Here is a 20596-nt window from a genome sequence, read left to right as displayed (position 1 = left end):
TTGTTCTCTAGGGACACTGTATCTATACACCCAGACTCTGAATTCTTCTACCTTCATCATGTAAACACACTCAAAACAAAGGACATTTAACAGACCTGGCTCCCGTTGGATCAAACAGTGGGTCACCAAATATTGTTATTGATGTATACAAACACAGACCAGCTCTCTTGACATTGTTTTTTAATATTCAATCTGGAAACATAATGAAGTTGTCAGCACTGATTTTAATCAGAGATGCGGAGTTAGATAATTATAAGTACCTTTAAAACCTCGGTGCTCTCATAAAATAAATGTGAATGCATCGACTCATGTACCTTATCGGCTTCTTACAAATACGAGAAATATAATATGCATAGCATTGAGGCGGTACCACCTACTGTTGAACAGATTTGGGGGGAAATCTTTTGTTTCAAAGGAAGTTGATTTGTTTAGACACAGTAACATTTTGAGTTCAGTCACAAAAACGTAGCCCCTCTGTGAAGCCATCAGGTCATGGGATTTTGCTAATTTTTGGTGAGTTTATTATTATTGAAATGTTTAAGCAATTCATTATTAATTTTAATTTAGCTATTAATTTTAATCTATTAAAAACAAGTGGCGATATTTTATATATTATTCACATATATTTCATTGTCTTAGGTTAGAATATTTTCGTCATGCGTTTTGGGATTTTTCAATTTTTTTTCGTTGAATTGGTCATTATTGATATACCATTTTAATATTCATTTACATCGATAACTTAAAATAGTAAAAAAAAGTTCCATCCACTTTATGATATTATTGTTTATAGTCACCTTTTACGGGCTATATATAATTAATGTTTAATTAGGCTCGACACCTCTTCAGCTGGGCTTGATTGATGATAGCTAATGAAAAATTCTAGAGCACGCAGTAACCATCTTTCAACATTTTTCATGAATAATGAGGCTACTAATTTTCATGAAGTGCTCCTGTATACAAGAATCCAGAGTAGCAAGGGTAATTCGGGAGTGAACCCAAGAAATGGGGAATTGACCACAAGGGAGAAATATGAGAAGAAATAGCCAGTTAGTGGGGATATTTGTGGTGTCATTTCTGAACATTTTAAGATGCGATGTTCATGGTTTGTTGATCTGTTTGCGGTCTGTTAATCTGTTTCTGACAATTAAATCATTAAAGGATTAAGAAAGCATGCGGCTAATTGACAAGAGATTTACAAACTCTTCCGGGCATTCACAAAAGCTATAAGACCTCTAATTATTCATAACCTTTTAAAAACTTGTTTGCTTTCTATTTACACTTTCATGATTTAAAAATGATAATTTCTTTGTCCACTTCCATAGTAAATTACTGCATACATAACAGTTATAGTTTAGTTTTAATATTTAATGGATCTTATAATTTTTTTAAAAATGTAAACTTTAAAGAATATGATTTGGATTTAGGAAATAACCATTATCTGTCCATTTGCTGTAATTAATCTGTTCCTTTTTCCTACGCAGACTTTATATTCAGGAAGATTTCATGCAATGTTGTTGATTTTTATCAGTCACCGGGAAAATGTAAACTTTAAGTATGAATGATATCAGCAAATTTTGGGAAATTTTCTTAACTTATGAAAAATCCGCAAAGAACGATCATCATAAAGATAATTCCTGGCTGATATTTCTTATATTAGACTGAATGACTAGAAAATACTTTTTTTACAAGGACATTTTTATATCGTGATTGTTTATTTGATAAAACCACGAAAAACAGAAATCCCCTCTAGACTCCAAGTCTTTGATGTCTGCAGCTACAGTTATAAGTGAATATTCTGTTTGCCGGCTGATAGCTCCGTATTTACAAGAGGCAGAAAATTATTAATCAGATGATGACAAGATTTGGTAAACATGTTCATAGTTTATCTTTTAGATACTCAAAACCTGTTCTAGGCTAAGAGGTTCCTTTGAAATTGAGAAATGGCTTTTTCTCAAGCATGTCAACTCTTAGCCTGAGGTACTTCACTTTTGAATCTTGCATTCTGAAGAAACTGGATTCTGGAGAGTGAAAAATGAGATTTTCTTATCTGATACATATAGGGCTAGCCCCCAGAGCATATGGACAAGAGTAATTAGCAATGTAGAACATGATGATTTTATAGACCAGGGATTTGTTTAATAGTTTAATAAGTGTTGCAGGGACACATTGAAAATTAATTTCCAGCACATTTAGCAGTGCCCAGGTGTGGCTAAATTGTTGGACATTTTTATTATTTCCATTACTTTTCATAAATGCTTGGATGAGATAACAGCTATTTCTAGATGTAAGTACTTGTTAAATTTTTTTCTATTATTAGATCTTTATTTATTTCAGATTTAAAATTTGTGGGTTTTTTTAAAATTATGTTTATACATTTGCCCCCTGCTCCCTCTTTATTTATGTATTTTTTTTCGAAAAATAAATTTAACCCCCCCCCCCTTTTTTTTTATTGGTCTCAGTTTATTTGTCCTCATACCAGTGAGGTGTTTAATTTTATAACCACTCGGTTTGTATGCCAAGCTGTTCCATATCCATACATCACATTGCTTGAATGTTCAGAAAACGGACTTCCCCATCAGGCAATAGTAATCGGAAATACAAACAAAACAATATGATACATCATTGTCTTAGAAGCGTGTCCCTATCCCCTACCCTTGGTATTACTCAAGTTACCTCTTTGTGTCACCATTTAAGTATTTTGATCGTCTAGAGTTCATTTTGGAGATGCATACAGTTGGTTGTACACTTGTAAAAAAAATTACCAAGTTAACGTTAGTAGATAAGTGTCCTATAGAGAACTGATTTGTGTAGACAGAAGGTCAAATGGTCAGAGAAGCATTTGAGCTTCCTTAGAGTAAAAAACAATTTCTCGGAGGAAAACAATGGCAGCTTTAGTAGCGGGTGTCTAATGCATGTATCTCTCCATCGCCATAATCTCAGGATAAATCAATTATCGTAATCATTTCTTTGCATGCTTTCAATTAAAGTTTCTGTTTTTTATTGTGGAAAGTCAGTGAAAAATTTAACAGCAATCAGAATGGGATAAAATCTGTTGAGGGCAGATAAAGGACCAACTTTTGGCCTGGTTCGCTCCTGTGTATTTGGTCAATGAGCCGAGGGTCCTTGATTTGACAGATAGGGGGCTTCAGGTTGCTTTTCCACCAATTATGATCTGCAGTGGGAGGTCCCCCGAACTGTATTAAATCTGCAACTCTATATTTTAGGGATTTGTTACACTAGCTCCAAAAATTCCCAATATACCACTGCATCTTCCTGGGGATTAACTTAGTAGATGAAGCACTATATCTAGTGGTTTCACTGTAGAAAGTTTTCTAAAGGTAGGGGATTAAAGTTGTCATGTCACACGGATAAATCTTGCAGCAGTTTTATTAGAAATGCCAGTGTTTTGATCTTTTATTCCGCTTTTTCCTTCTCATTATTTTTTCATTTAAAATAGAATGGTATCATTTTTAATGTCATGGAGTGGAATGATCACTTAAGCGGAATTGCCTCATCGAATATATATATAGAGGAGTGTCTTTGAGGTGCACAGTGTTCAGCACGAGTGAGAAGCATATTATATTCTTTTTGAAAAGTGATATATTTTTAATGATCAAATTGACTTTAAACAATTTTCCGATCCAGAGTTAATCCCAAACTTGCAGAGTAAGCTGTGGTTTTTATATTAAGGATCTTTATTCTGCAGAATTAGCAAGGTAAATTTATAATATATTAAAGTCAATTACTTTTAGTGGTAATTTTAAATTACATTTAATGCATTGATGATTTTTCTGCTTAAAATTGTTTTTTTATTCAGTCAATGTTTTTTTGTTTTAAAAGAGATGCATGTATCTCCAATATTCATTATTTTAATCCTGTTCGTTCTGGGAGATATAGTAAGATAACAGAGTAAGAAAGTTTTTTGAATCCTTGAATCCCCGAAGATTACACAGGCTTAACCTTCAAATACTCTCGAGAAATCTCAAGTTTGGCATGTTGCTCTCAAAAAACTGGGGAGAGGGAGTCGTTTTGCAAGATGAGTTTAAAATGAAGCATCCCCTGGGTCAGTGTTGCAATCGTGTACGCCATCAATTCTGGAAAGTGATCAACTAAGAGATAACAAAGATGTTAAAATTGAAGAGCTACTTATGACCCTGTATTTTTTTTACTCAGTGAGATTGCTTATTCTCGTTTTCAGAAAGAAAATTAGTTTGAAGACTAAGGGTGCATTAAGGGTAGTTTTTTTTTCTCTCACCAGGAATAGATATTCTTCACTAAATTTCATTACAGAAAGTGCTTCATTTATCTCTTAATTTACTAAAAAACAAAGAAGCCAGCTCATTAAGAGGATATTAGTCATTAATTCTTTAAGTTCTCATTTACTTTTTCATGATAATGTATAAAGTCTGACATAAAAAGACTTCTTTTCGTAGACGTAAATTCGGAAGTGAAATGCGATCTGATTTATTTTTTATAATTAACCAGCCTCTCTCCAGATAAAAGTAAGTGATATTCGTTTGATATCATCATTAGGTTCATTAGAAAAGGCATTTAAGATATTTCACAAGTGCAGTTGAAACCACTTCTATAGTGACAGAAAAGGGATCTTATGGTTGTGTTCATTTTTAAAATATTTGTTTGAGAGTCCCAAGTCTGGAGAAATCGTTTTAGCCCAGGTGAACTCAAGAAACATGACTCTTCCCCTGTCTTGTCGTCATCCCCCAGTTATGACAGGCATTGATTGTGTTTGTGAGGGGAACTCTTTTGATTGGACGATTTCCTGTGACAAGTTTGTTCTGGGATTTAAAGAGATCAATTTGTTACAAACCTTTTTTCTTCTATCCCGCCAAATATTGACCCTCCTCCTCTTATTCCAGGGATCAACTCGTCAATATTTACTTTCCGCTTTCATTTAATTGGCGAGATCTTACACCAAAGACAAGTTTATCTGGACAAAAATATTCTCCGTTTAAAACTGTATTATGAATATATTTGATGTTTTGAAACGATTTAAGTTTTTGAAAAATGATCTCAACAAGGAGATTTGAAGTATATCCTATAGCAAACATACAGTAGACCTCTTTTAGATTTGCATTAGCCACCCAAAAATGTTCCCCTTACTTCAATAAGTTTCCTTTGTTCTTATTAATATTTATCTATTCTTATGTTGTCAGCATTTTGGCAATTTTCATTCTCTAGATTTTAGAGAAAATTCTGTAGATTAATTGATTTATGATTTGAGCTAATATTTGTAAAATATGAACATTTTTGGGTTCAAACTATGTACTAGGTACTAGCTACAAAAAAAAAAATTCTTTTTGTTAAGTAATTTATCTCATCTTTGCTTTGTTTTAAAGAGGGAGGAGGCCTGTAAAATTATTATTGACAGGTAATATCAAGGGTATGTGAAATACTAATGGGGGAAATAGTTAAGTACAATTTGATCTCTGTCCATATCCCTACAGAGCAGCTCGGCCCCTAATCTGTGTAGCTGGAATACATTGTCATTACACAGTGTAGGTAAACTCATTGGAGATTTTAAACAAATATTGACCCCCTTAATACCTAGAGTAGCTGACATAATAATGAAGTGGCTGGCGTCTTTTCATCAATGGTCAGGTGCCCCTCCATAAGCTTAAGCTGCAGGAGGCTCGATCGGTAGTCAAATTTTTACAAAACTACCTCGGTTTTAACACAGGTATCGGGAGTCAGAAAACCAAGATCTCAGCAAAACAAGGTATCTATACTGTGTTAATACTCCCTCTTTTGAAGTTGGGCCTTTCTGTGAAATAGAAGTCATCATTTGAAGGTTGGTTTCTGTGGGATAGTGGATTAGCAAATGATAAAGTTTCGTCGGTTCTTTAGGGATCTTATAACAGGGAGACAAAAGGAAGTGTATGCTCAGTTAATCAGTCTTGATACAGGTGAGATATAGGTGAGAGGACTACATCACTGGCCTGTACCTGCTTTTGATGTCCGTAGAATGTTATCATACCTGACATTGTGACCAGTGTGAAAGCTTTGATTAGCAGTTATCTGTGTTTATTTACCATTCATTGAAAAAACAACAGATATGTTAGCAGGCTAATCTTGGGGTGGACTAAGGTGTGAAGTATGCAATCAAACAGCACACATGGGGACTGAAGCCACTTCTTGGGGTTTGATGCAAATCTTCAAAAGTCTTAGATCTCTGTACATTAAAAGGTTTCAGAGAAGGTTGGGAATTTCATAACTTCTCAGAGACTTCATCTGAAAGACAGGTGCACAGTAAGTTGTTTTTATTTTTCAAAAAGGGTCTGAAAGCATGGAAATAGAATGTTCTTTCCTACAAGTCAAGAGAAACTTGTTAATGGCATTTTTTCCACTCATATTCAAGCATTTCCAAATTTATTTTGACGTCATTGTTTTTTAATGTTTCAATGTAATTTTTATGGTTGAGGTATATGTATTATAGGAGATAAGTTTTCAATTGTATGAGACTTTCCTCTTTAAATTTCTGTTTTTTGTTTCTAAGATCAAGACATTAAATGATATACAAAAACCACATGTTTAATAATTATCATATTAAATAGATGTTGATAATTTTAATTTTATTAGCTCTGTGGTCGTAGGGGGTAGGGATATGGCAGCAATCTTTCCTTATCACAATGTGTTGTAAAATAATTCTACCTGTTTTAGATGTCATTAACATTGCTTGCCTAATTAATTAGTCAGTCTTGTTCTTTGTGACTGACCAGTAGAGAGGGGGCCCTGGCATTTTTATTGTGCTTGTTTTGGAAGATGTCACCTGTGTTTGGGTAATTAGTGCTCCTTCAATGATGGACATGGAAGTCTACATGCAGACAGTTTTGATATTTTCTGTGCATGTGCTTGATTAGTCAATGATTTGGACTGGAATGGACTTGAGACTATGGGATTTAGAGGAGGTGACTTTGTAGTGTTGTTTCCAGCTTTGGATACCTGCTGGTCACCTGTGGAGGGACTGTTATAGGATGGATGGCTTTGTACAGGTGATCCTCCCGTTCTCCAGTTTATTACACGTTAGTAGAATTAGATACACCTAATTTAAAGAAATCTACCTTTAATCTCAGCTAGATCTTTAAGGTTCTCCATGTTTTTTTCTAACCTAAGGTGTGTGAAATCCTGAACACTTTCACACCTTACCAAGATTTTGGGGACTAAAGGTTCCATTCCAACACCTCACTTCAAAGTGTTGCATAATTTTGATAAAGCTCCATGCAGATTGAGAAAAGGGCAGATATTCTCTCTATAATCTGTTCCTTTCATTGGAGTTACATATGAATTATAATCAAAGTGTTGCTAATGAGGGTCAGAGTTGCTGACCTATTTCACGCCCCTGACCACAGAGCTTCATCAGGTGGGTTGTCATTTTGTCACTATGCGTTTACTGCTATGAATTATGGGAGTTCTTCTGCAGGCTCATTTGTTTCTGTTTCGCTGCTCCGACATCACAGGTGCATTTTTGTGAGCCTTGGATTTCTTTCCCTGATATGATCTCCAGGTATGACTGTAAATTTCAACTGTTTGGATTTTAATCTTTTGTTGTTTAATTATTTACAAATTTGTTTGAATTTATTTGACTTAAAAAAAAAATGTCCATATATATCCACTGATAATCAGTATAAATATAGTATTGGTAAATGATTCAGAATTTTATATCAAAACCATCAGCAAAGTGTACAGAATTAAAAGTGTCATATTACAAAAAGTTGTTTGGTTATTTTAAAAATTAATTTGCCTGGTTCTGAAATTTTCTCTATAATAAAATATTTTTTCACATATTAAATTAATATTTATATGAATTTTCCGAAGTACGATTTTTTTTTTTATCAAAGAAATTATAAATAAATGAACAGAATTCTTTCAGTCATTTGAAGTAAAGATTTTAAATTATCAAACTACCAAATATAATTTTGTTTTAAAATAAAACATTAGTAAAGTAAAGCAACAAAAAAATTAAAATTGATAAAAATAAGTAGATTTACTATTATTTTATATATGTGTGACATGTAGTATAGAATACTAGTAGTATTCAGGAGAAAAGAAGAACCATATTTAGATTTGACATCCCAAAATGGAATCCCAGATTTTATGTTCATATTTGGTCCATCTGTTAAAAGTAACCAAGTCAAATATTTGGATGCATCCACAGTGTCTTTGTTGTGAGGGTTTGATGGTAGGGATTACATTTTTGATGAAGTGTTTGTTTTGAACCTCCTTTGGAGGGAATTATGAAGATGTATGATATGTCATTAAAGCCACTGGTGTGAAGATTATGACTACTGGTCAGTGTATGGCCCTGTTTGTCCCATCCTCACCTGCACGTCATAAAGCTACGGTTTTACTTCAAGGGGATGGAAATATGCCTGCCTGTGACAGCTCCGGCCATTAACGCAAGGTTTTAATTGCAGCAGTAGCCATAACACACGATGGGAATTTTTCTCCCAAGTTATTTCCCCTTTTAAGCTAAGAGTATTTTTTTTCTCTCTCTCTCTCTCACTCTCTTAAGATTTTAATCAGTGTGAGTAAAAATGGTCTCCCCCCTTTTTATGAGGTCAGTTATCTTTTAACATTGCATCTATAAACTTGGGGTGTGTCAATATCAGAAAAAGTTTTAAGTCTATGTGTTTGGATAGAATAATAAATGGCCTGATATTGAGGACATTTATTGGTGCCATATTGGGCCCTCTTTCAAAGTTTGGCAGAATTTTGAATCAGCGCATTAATGGGAGGACAATTAATTACAAATCCCCATATTTCCCCATTTCCCGGGGTCCAGCTTTGATGTCATTAAGACTATGTTGACAATGGCCACCGATTTCTATCTTATCTGTATGAGTTTGAATTAGCCGATGGTGTTTGGTCGCTGGGCAATCTGGAGAGAAAGGTATCTAGGGTTGCTACTTTATAATCAGGAGCCCCATTATTTATGCCGACACCATGTGTCATATAACTGGAATTTTTTTTTTTGAAATGCCTGTCTTTGAAAGTTTGAAAAATTGTTTAATATTTGCTAGATAAGGATAATTTATTTTGTTAATTATAAATTGAAAATCTATGCCTGATATTTAATAAAGAAAGAATAGGAAAGTAAGAGTTCGGGATTTTTTCGTTAACTATTGGTTAGTAAGTATTCAATCAGGGATGGTGGGATTGTTTTATCCGTTGAAGTGATGGATTATGGGAATGAATCAGTGACTCGACCGCTCAGGGACTGAGAAGAGCTTTAATGGCAGTTAAATCAACCCACGACCCTTTGTTTTACCTGTGCCAGTTCAAGTATGGGCATCATTTGTCATTCAGGACAACGGATACATCTTCATTTGGAATTTCTTAAATGTTCAACTAGGTCTTTTTTAAAATTCTATAATCTTGCTGGATTTATTTTACAAAGTTGCACATGGGATAAAAATCATTTTGCAGGTAATTTAGAAGATGTTAATTTGATTGTTATTTACACATTTCATTACTTAAGATGATAATAGTGATTTAATTAATATTTGATATTATTTCATCTGAAATATTTGAAAGTTATATATGGCATGACACAGTTTCTTAAAAAGGTGTTCATGCATGCTTGACTGTGTATAATTATGTTTCAAAAAAAAGATATATTTTATAAATATCTCAAGATAAGTAAATATTCAATGGCCAAAAAACTGGCCATTTATAAAACTTTTTAATTGTTACATTAAAACAAAAAAACAATATTTGAAGGTGGATTTTTTTAGGGGAAGTTCAGAATTACTTCCCTTTTGTTACGGGAAGTGATAGGACCCGGACACTTTTGTGGGAGATGTCAGAATTGTGTAATGGGCAGTGCAGTAATTGAATTGTGTGGCCATAAGTATCAATTAATGTTGTCCTGCCTTGTCATAGCTGATAAATGGCCAACGTTCCCCAGGGGTCTGACAAAACTGTCATTTCTGTGACTAGTGGGGAATTTATGTTCCAGAAATGGGCCAGTAATAGGTAAAGGGTCAAGACAAAGGTCACATAGGTATAAAGGAAGGACCATATGGAAATTGCATAACTGTACTTATTATATAACAGGCCTATATTAAATATTTTTCAAACTTTTTAGCGGGCCTTTAATATTTGAAATTTCTATCCCATTGTAAAATAACCTTTAATATATATTCATGAATACATTCGTTTAAATCAAGTACTGTTTAATTCCAAACTATGAGTTTATCTACAATCTAAATTCTAAGATTTATTTATGATAATATTTCTGACAAAGAAAAGATTTTCTTTTCTATGAGAATGTTTCTAGATGGTTTAACTAATAATATTTGCCCACAACTACTTCAGCTTCTTGGTTGTGAGAACGGCCAGTTTGTGGTCATTAGTTTGACAAAGGTGAAATGTTGACTAATTTACCTGCAGGGAAAATTTGTAAATAAACAATACACATCAAGTGTGGATGAAACAGATTATTAAATGCCCTGCATGTCTGGGGGGAGAGGAATGACGCTGGAACACCCCCCACTTCAGGGCACTCTGGGGGCTCTTCACCGCAAAGCTAATATTGACTTCCCTACAGGTAGTTGGGATTCTGGAAACGGGGGTACCTGTTTGCAATGCTGGACAACTGGTCTTCATTATTTTGAGATTGTCTGCTCAGGGACAATGGGATAATTTGTCCCGCACAGGAAGATAAATATTTGGTCTGTCTGTTATTGTCACGGCTAAATTATAAGAAAATATTGAGTGGTCAGATTTGGATGATGTTCAAAAAGATGGCCGAGGCCTTTGATATGGATTACTATGAAAAGTTACACTCTATGCTACTGTGCACAGACAATTTCTTTCACGGTTTGTTTTTTCAAGGTTGACAACTTAATGTAGAAGATAATTGGATCATTTGCATCATCTAAAGATTTGGTTACAGTGCTTTGAATATGATATCATAATTTTGTGCTAACACACTTCTGGGTAAATTTACCATAAAATTGACTATAGAATTGATGGCTGGTCATTGACCACCTATGTCTGTGTGGATGAGGCAAATCTGATTGATTATTCATCTATTATTGACGAATTAATTTTATAATCCCATAAGCATCTGGGGTTAGAAGGCAGAGCTGAGATTTTCCCATCATTAGTAAACTTCAAACATTCAGCACAGGTGCATGGATGTTTAAATAGAAATTTCCCAAAACAAAACAACAATTGGAACTTAAGCCTTTAACCAGTTTTTTAATCTTTTAAATCAATTAAGAGCAATTGGATTGTGATAAGGGTAAAATCAATAGAAGAGCATTATTCAATCAAACTCATCAGTGATGTAGGTTAGATGCTATCAGTCCGAATTTACCTGACTGCCTACACACACCTGGGCCCAGGTATTCATTGAGACACCCGGCCCTATTGTGTCCGCAGTGACATGTGGCGAGGCCTGATCACTGGTTATAGCCCACTCTGCGATCAGCATGAGGCTCATCAGCTCATTAACCCTGGTCTGCCTCGAGTGTCAGGGATGTTTTTAAAACAGTGTGACTTCTCCTTGCATGGTCATGAGAAGTAAAAATAATCCCTAGTTTTGGTAAAAGACTGTCTCACAATTTATACAACAAAAATCACTTCAAGATTTTGATTTTTTTTTATTCATGGAATTTTTTTTTATTTTACAGAAATGACAAGATAAAAGCCTGAAAACCATGGAGATGCTATACATTCTGCTGAGTATTTTCTCCTCGGCCATTGCACAGAGTCTTGTGACTTTTACAATCAAGGAGGATACACCCAGACTTCATTCTGTTGGGAGTATTCCTGATGCTTTCAATTTAACAGCAGATCTCTCCAGAGACCAGTTTGATTCCCTGAGGTACCAGTTCCTGACAAACCCAGAAAACTTGTTCAATATTGGAAATATTTCTGGTGAACTTCGGACTAACACCTCCATCGACCGTGAGAGTGTTTGTGAATTCCAAGCTGACTGTCAGAAAGATCTTGCAGTGACTGTCAGGTCGAAAGCTTTTTCATACACAAAAATCTTTAATGTACGAGTGATTATTGAAGACATCAATGATAATTCTCCAGTTTTCGAGCCATCTTCCCTTCGTCTTGCTATTCCTGAACATAGCAGTATTGGAACATCCTACAAAATTCACAGTGCTACAGACAAAGATGTGGGAATAAACTCCATTCAATCTTACCAGATCATACCAGAAAACGGACCCTTTGGATTGAATGTGACAAAATCTCTGGATGGGAGTTTCTTTGTCCGTGTTGTGATAAAGCAGATTTTGGACAGAGAGATCAAGAATTACTACCAGTTCAATATCCGGGCTCTGGATGGCGGATCCACTCCCAATGTTGGAGTCCTGACAGTTAACGTGGATATTTTGGATATCAATGATAATTCACCAGTGTTCACACATACATCTTATAATAAATCTGTCCAAGAAAATGTGACTGTTGGAACAAATATTCTACAGTGTGTTGCAACAGATAAAGACACTCTCGATAATGGGAAAGTTTCTTACCGATTCAGTTTGAGATCTGATTTAGAGGCATTGAAATCCAAATTTAGTATTAATGCAGAGACTGGACAAATTCAAGTGATTTCTCAGTTGAACTATGGTGAACAGAATCTATATGAATTCTTCATTGAGGCATTTGATCATGGTGAAGAAGTAAGAGTGTCTCAAGCTAAAGTTACAATAAATGTATTAGATGCTGGCAACAATGCTCCCTACATGCACGTAACATTCTTTGAGGGAGGAAATGGAAATGAGTCTGTTAGTATCAAAGAGGGAACCAAAGAGGATGTCTCCATTGCCCACATTAAGGTGGGGGACAACGATCCTGGTCAAAACGGACTGGTGGACTGCTCCATATCAAATCCCGCATTTGGGCTGCAAGAAATGGGATCCAGTGGTTATGTGGTGGTGATCAAGTCGTCCCTGGATTACGAGACGGTGAAGTCCTATCAAGTTACTGTCACCTGCCAGGATCAAGGCTCTCCCTCTATGTCATCCACCAAATCATTCACTGTTAACATTGTGGATGACAACGACAATGCTCCCAAGTTTGTCCAGAGAATCTACCAGGCATACATCCCGGAGAACAAACCTTCAGGCATGAAGGTGGCTGAAGTTCTTGCCAAGGATTCCGACTCTGGAGTCAATGCAGTAATCAGGTATTCCTTGGATGGTGATTATGGATTGGTCATCGATTCCACTTCTGGAGTCATCGTCACGAGCCGTCCCTTGGACAGGGAGGCCACCCCTCAGATAACTGTCAGGGTCCTGGCCGTGGACCAAGGGAACCCCCCTCTTACAGGCACCACCTCCCTCTTTGTTAATGTCCAGGATGTAAACGACAATGCCCCAAGATTCAATGTCACTCAGTACAGTTTTAACGTGTATGAAAACATGAACAATATTAAAGTGGGCACGGTCCATGCTGTGGACCTTGATACTGATTTGAACGGTCAGATCTTGTATACCGTGAACGATGATACCTTTGAAATAAGAGGTGATGGGACCATATTCACCAGGAGACCCTTGGATTATGAAGCTAAAAGGGTCCATACATTCACAGTGACCGCAAGAGACCAAGGCGAACAAGTTCAGTCAACGAATATCAACGTGATAGTCCATGTTATTGATACCAATGATAATGCTCCAAAATGTGTCTTCCCAGATGAGTATAACCATACCGTCAGTCTTCCATACTTAACCAAGATTGGTTCTCTCATCACGACTGTTCAAGCTTATGATGCAGACTCTGGACGAAACAGCCACCTTAGCTTCCAGATCCTCAGTGGAAATGGACATCAGACATTTAAGCTGGATTCCAACTCAGGAGAGCTTTTCTATGACAATACTTTTATTATAAGAAAGGACTCTGTTTTCAGGCTGAATATTTCTATTTCTGACCAAGGGGAGCCCTCTCTGAGTTCTACCTGTGTTCTGGAGGTGATGCTCACACACACCAATATGTCCATGGAGCCATTTTCCGATGACGACGCCAACAACAAATACGTTGTTATTTGCGTCATTGTTGTGATCATCACCATCTTCTTTTCTACCGTCCTCATCACCGTGATCATCATCATCCGCAGAAATGACAGGCAAAACCGGGAGAGGAAAGCTCAGCAAGAAAAGATGAGGAATCTTCAGCAGTTCCAGGGCATTGACAAGCGGTACTACCAGAATCAAACCCCGACCTTCCCAGAGGACCTCAGCAAGAAGAAGAAGAAGGAGGTCAGCTTCTCCCTGGAAGATGACCTTGACAAGTCCTTGGACATCTCCGGCCATTCCATCTTAGATGACCAGGTACTTATTGCTGATACTTATAGCATTTTATCTGATAAATTCACTCTCTGAATCATATATCCTTTGGATTGGCGTAAAAATTGGTGGAAATCAATGCTTATAGGGAAGAACCATTAAACATAATTACCGGTAGAATGTCTGATCATAAATACTTCAAGGTTTTTATTTTCTTGATCTCAAAAAGTCAGGTTGATATGGACTTCACTGAATATTTTAAGATGGTCCTCTAGATATGTCAATCAGAAGTTCAAAATAGAAATAACCCCATTATAATGTTTAACTCACTCTCTCGGCATACTTCTAACTAATAAACCTGGTAATTGTTATTAATCAAGATATGATTTATTCACAAAATCGAATTAGATTGCCATCATTTAGCCATGGTAACCGGTTAATGGATAAAACTAGTGAGGGAAATCATGAGAAAAATCTGCTACTTTGATGGGGGGCAGAGTGTCTTTGTAACACTAGGTGATTGTATCTTGTTTTCTGGACTGTTAACTGGCTGTGTGCTGGTACTAAGAGACTTTATTGACACCATCACACCGGCCCTGCGTGTTATCAGTTATGTAAATCTAGTGGACTCTCAACTCCCTAATGACGAGATTCGCGGATAAGTCACTGTTATCCCCTAGTCCTTTTGTTCCATGGCCACAGATTTGTGTGTGTTACAGACTGACCCCAGGGGAAATGTTACGGGTTTTGTGTATTTTCAACAGGCTCTAACAATGCAGAAAATGTCTATTCTCCACAAAATTACACACTTGCTACAAATGGGTATTTAATGTCATTCTCTGATTTTAACAGTTATTCAACAGTCCTTGATCAACACAAATGATGGGATATAGTGTAAATTTTCTCACACTAAGCCCCTCAAAATTCAAAACTGTCCCAGTTTCTAAATTTGTAAATGTATAATACATGTATGTTGTTTTGGTCAAAAAAGAATATTATATTTCAATGACTAATTGATTCTCTGATATGCCCAAATAGTTCTCTTAAACTTTTTGCCTTCTTGTGGTTTAGGTTTCCCACCTATGTTTTGTTTTTACTGAAATATGATGAGAAATTTAAATGTCTGATCTTGTGTGCCTTTTTGATGCATTTCCCATACCGATTGTCTGGCTAGGAATCTATAATGGGATGTCAATGTGACATGGTCCAGTGGCACCCACTGTCGTCCACTATATCGGGGAAACTGGAGACGGACGTGATTCATACATTGGACTTCATTTACAAAGTCGACTGAATATGTCAAATTTTAATTAAACCCTCTCTTATTCTTCGTGAAAATTCAGAAATTTAAAAAATGATTCATTCCGTCTTTAATATCAGCTCAATGCTGCATATATTTTGTCGAATATGCAATTTTTTGTTGAAATATCTTAAGTCATATTTTATCAATATGAATTTATGGTGACATATTTCGATCTGCACATCAGAAATTTTGCTGATGAAACACACATTAACTGTCGACTTGATTTTATATTTTCATGGTTGTAGCCTGGTGCTTTTGATAAATGTTTCATTATAATAGTTTTATTCACAATCAATATGCCTTCAAACATACTTGGATTTCTTCCTTTGTCAAACATTTTTGAATTATTGATAGTGGAAGAAATTTGAACATTTAACATTTGTCATCTCTACTCGATTGTTAAGCAGAACATATTGTACTGTATACACAATGCAACACTTGTGTGTAAATTATCACTCAATAATTGATATTGTTTTGTTGCTATAATTGTTAATGTATATCTCGTATTTCTAATTACAGCGTTTTAATTTGTACCACCCTGGACCAGAGCAAGACAAGCTTAAACACTTTGACCAGTTCCTCATCAATCCAAATGCAGACAATAGAAAGGTACAATATAAGCATCCAATATGTAATATATAATTACCTGTTTATAATATACTTGTGTGCACAAACTTTTCTTTGCAGCAATTTTTTTTTTTTGTTTACAATTTACTAGTACACAGATAAATCTATTAAAAAGGAAATGCATAATATCCCAAAAATTTTCTAGCACTTGAAAAAAAGTTGTACATGATTTTTTGACACATTTATGAAAATGAATATTAGTTGAAAAAAAAAATCATCTCAATCACCGTAGTCTGTTTAAGAACACAGCCATTAGCTTTGATGTCCGTTCCTCTCTACATGAGTTTCCCCTCTCCAATTTTCCCTGTATGACCCACAAATCCAAGCATTCATGCTGACCAAAAGGACCCAGAAAAAAACAGAGAGATAAACTTTTTGGAGCAGAAATTGTCATTTTGTTTTTGTTACTTTGTGAAGGTCAGATGAGAACCAATAATTAGGGTACTGATGTATTGATTGTTGACCTATAATTAGGCGGCCATTAAATTCCCTAATTCCTGACCTCCTCCCCATCCCTGCAGGGTTTTTCTATTATCCCCGCCCCTCAGTTCATGGCTAATGGTCATCTAGTGGGTATAATTACCACATTAAGCCAGGTAAATGAACAAGCGAACTGCTCCAGCCCTCTCGATTAATTGTACCAAATCCAGGGGGATATGTGATCTATTACCAACGAAACTGAAAGAATACATTATACTCTTCAAACATTTAGAGAAAAATGGAATAAATTGGCCTAAATCGCTGGGGATCCCCTTTCACTTGATTGGTTTCCTCCGAATACAATTCCTTTTAAATGAACTGAAAACTGAGAGTTCCCGAGTTGCTTTATTTTGGATGCTTTGTTATTAATGGCCTTGAATTTTAATTTTGAAATTACGATTGTTCCCATAATTCATGGATCGTCATGTTGCCTTTCTATAACAATACCAACAGATGTGAATTTTGCCGTGAAAAGGACCGACATAATTATACTACTGCATGGTGCAACAAGATAAATATTTGATGAAGAAAAGATTCAGAATAAGCAACAAAAATGGCACCGTATTTCAACCCACGAATTTAATTAAAAACTTCCTACAAAGTACATTGTGTGTCATAAAGAAGTGCGAAACACAATTTCTATTTGTACCTCTATATAATGTATGATCTACATGAGATTCTGATAACAATATTCTCAGGGATGTTTATCAATCAACTTTAATGTGTTGATCTGGGATAGGGCCGTGTTTTGATATAATTATATCAGGTGATTGGTCAGTTGCTTCATCTGAAAGCTCACCTTGTAACACCTGTCTCTGTTATCAATCACTTGGATTCATTCCCTCCATTTCTAATTAGCCCAGGAGGAGATCCTATAATTAAGCCTCCCTATCTCCATGTTTTCCTAAAATTACCATTCTCCAAGAGCAATGCCATGATAAATACCACATCTACAAGCTGATATCTTTGGTTTTCCTCAGCTTCCGATTATTTATATGGGTAATTTGTTCATGAAGGAAGTCTTTGAGTTCACTGCAAATCGTTGTTTATTTGATGTTTTCTGTCTTGTTAGATAGATTAGAAGTTGGGGGTTTTTTGAGGCCAAAAAGATTTTTTTTAACAAGGTTTAATTAACATCAAATATGTGAAAACTGAGCTGGATAGAAGAGATATCTTTTGAATATCAATCTAATAAAAAACATGAAAACATACAAAAAATAAAATTAGAATATATTTTTGTCCAGGCTTAGTAATGAGCAAACTCACTGATTAGGACATGAAAGCGGCCATAATCAATTTATACTTGTGTCTTATTTGCAGAATAACCTGCTGAAGGGTTCCCACGATAGCAGTAGTGACACGTCCACAGATTTGACGGCCAGTGACAGTGGGAGAGGGGGGAGTGACGTCGAGATGCACCACTCCTCAAACGCTCCAGGTAATGGCTGCTCCCTTCAAAGCAGTAAATCACAAACGTCTTCATAAAAAGAAAATCAGGTGTTATTTATTGTTCAGAAAAAAAACCTGCTGTTATTATGTCATTTTTTTTTTCAAAACCAATAATTACTTCTACAATATAGTCAATTTTAAAAAATTAGTAAAATTTTACCATGTAAAAAATATCCAAAATTGCATTGTAATACACATGTATACATATTGTAGACACATTCAACAAATTTAGAAATATAGCATTTAAAATATATGTATCATCTCCATAACTAGAATGTTACAAAAATGAAATAAGTAATTGTATATGAAGATAGTTATAAATAAGGAAAACTTTTTGATTTTTCAGATGAAGAAAAAACCTACAATTTATCAAATCCCTACACGCGGGCTTCATCGTTTCCCCCTACAGTGTACACACCCCCTGACCGGGGAGGAACTAGAGCCTCCAACAAGGCCGACAATAGTGCTAGCAATAAGAAAGACTATACAGGGCTCACACCCCGAGAGACATTTGAGAAGAAACATGGAATCAACAGGCATTCTCAAGAATCCACAAAGTCCGAGAGTTGCCTCCCTTCTTATGTCTGACCCTTCCCCCAAATGTTTCTTTTTTTTCTTGTGATTCCGGCAGTGGCCAAAGAAAATGGACACAAAATTTTGTGAACTTTTGACGACACAATACAGTTTGTTCAAATCCGTCCTGGAATATGTATACTGTGTAGTAAACTTAATATTTTTATCTGCTTTGAAACAAAAATACTGGTGGATTTTGATCTCAGGGATGGTGTTATCCCCACCCTTTACTATTTGCTTGAAACTCAACTGCCAACCAATCAACTGCTAGCTCTGGTCAACAGGGAAACTCCGAGAGGAAAACTCCAAAAGGAAATTGAAAATTGGGAACTCTTTCAAGAAATCTAAAGAGTGAATAGGTAAGATGTCTGCAAATTTTCATTCAGTATTTTCATTCACTGGCAGAAGCTATCAATTAGAGAAAGTAACAGACAGCTCAATGGATGAACTTGCTTCTCTGTGTTTCTGATATCAGATACCAAGATTTATCACTAGTGTATCTCCAGTAATTTGACAGAAATCAGTGACATGTCTTATTAATACATCTGTCTTTTTCAGACTGTAAACCTGTCCTTCGGTCGAGATAGCGGTGGTGAAATGTTAAGGCGGGCCCACCCTGAACCAAACACGAAAAGGAGATCGAGACCAAACTTATTCACTAGTCTTGCCGATCATTTATTTTGAAAATACAGACATTCTATCTCATCATCTGATACAGAAACTTATTTATAGTAAAGGTCACAATGTTGAGCAGTGGTATAGATAATCTAAGAAGAACCAGAATATCCACCCAAACACTCTTCTTTGTTTTCAGTATACAGGGTCTGCTGTTTTATCAGGGTGCTATTTTTGTGAAATCTATGTACATGTACAGAGTTTGTAAAGTTGGACACGCTAATTGATGTATGTAAATTGTTTACCGTTTATTGACATTCGTGTCAAGTAATGCTCAATGTTTTTTTGTTAACGATACACAACTGCTGGGTGTTATATATACATTGCAGATCTGAACTTTTTCCATGAAATACATTTTTATATATGTATGAAAATGTTTGCAATTTTTTTTATTATACATATCAATAAAGAATAAAACCAGTGTATTTTGTGCCTTGCCTTTTTCTCACGCCCCCAGGAGAGGGGTTTCCTGGAAGGGGGGACCTGCGTGATTTCACTCATGGTCTGACACGTCTGAGGCAACCTTCGTCTGGTTCCCGGCGCCCTCTGGAGGAAGAACAGTCGTACCACTGTCTCTGTCAGTCTTCACAGTTTTCTCGGATTTCAAAGACCAAGGAGATGGCGGATGCACGTGTATATATCGGCTGCCAATCACGATTCTGTGAACTTCTCAGAACACAGAAATTCTTCCAACTTATATCTGAAGCAAGGTTTCTCTTGGTAACATTAACTGAACTGGTTTTTCACTTTCCGACTAAACGTATACGAAAACTCATAGTCGATATAAATTAACTTATACTTGAAAAAAAAATTGGATTTTTCAATGTATAATAATTTCACCATGTACTAATAAATAAAATGTTGATTAAAAATTTTTCTATTTTTTTTGTTGGGGGGGGGGGGGGGGGGGTTAAGAATTAAATGTTCAAGTAACGACAATTCTTTTCTTGGTTTAACAGTTTAATTGAATGGATCGATGAAACAGAAGGAAACAGTCATTAAAGGATACAATATAAAATAATTGGACGAAAAGATGATGATTAATTTAAAATCAGTTCAAGAATTTCACAAAATATCAACAAGGTAGAAACGGACAGCATATCATTTATAAATGGAGTCGTTTTCCAGCATGTAAACCATTTATACAAATGGACGAACTCGTGGATGAATAAAGAGTAAATAAAACAGAAAAACGTGTTTGATTCAGAAGCTCTTAGTGAGTAGT

The 20596-nt window shown here is 35.6% G+C and overlaps 1 pseudogene; it reads left to right on the top strand.

Annotated features, from left to right (window-relative positions):
- The first annotated feature begins 365 nt into the window (after positions 1-365).
- On the top strand, positions 366-19796 carry LOC128192467 (protocadherin-1-like; annotated as a pseudogene).
- The last annotated feature ends 800 nt before the right edge of the window (positions 19797-20596 follow it).

This window comes from Crassostrea angulata, chromosome 7 (assembly GCF_025612915.1).
Source record: "Crassostrea angulata isolate pt1a10 chromosome 7, ASM2561291v2, whole genome shotgun sequence".
Lineage (NCBI taxonomy): Eukaryota > Metazoa > Mollusca > Bivalvia > Ostreida > Ostreidae > Magallana > Magallana angulata.
Note: the sequence above shows the minus strand (reverse complement) of the source record. Positions and strands in the feature narration are given on the sequence as shown.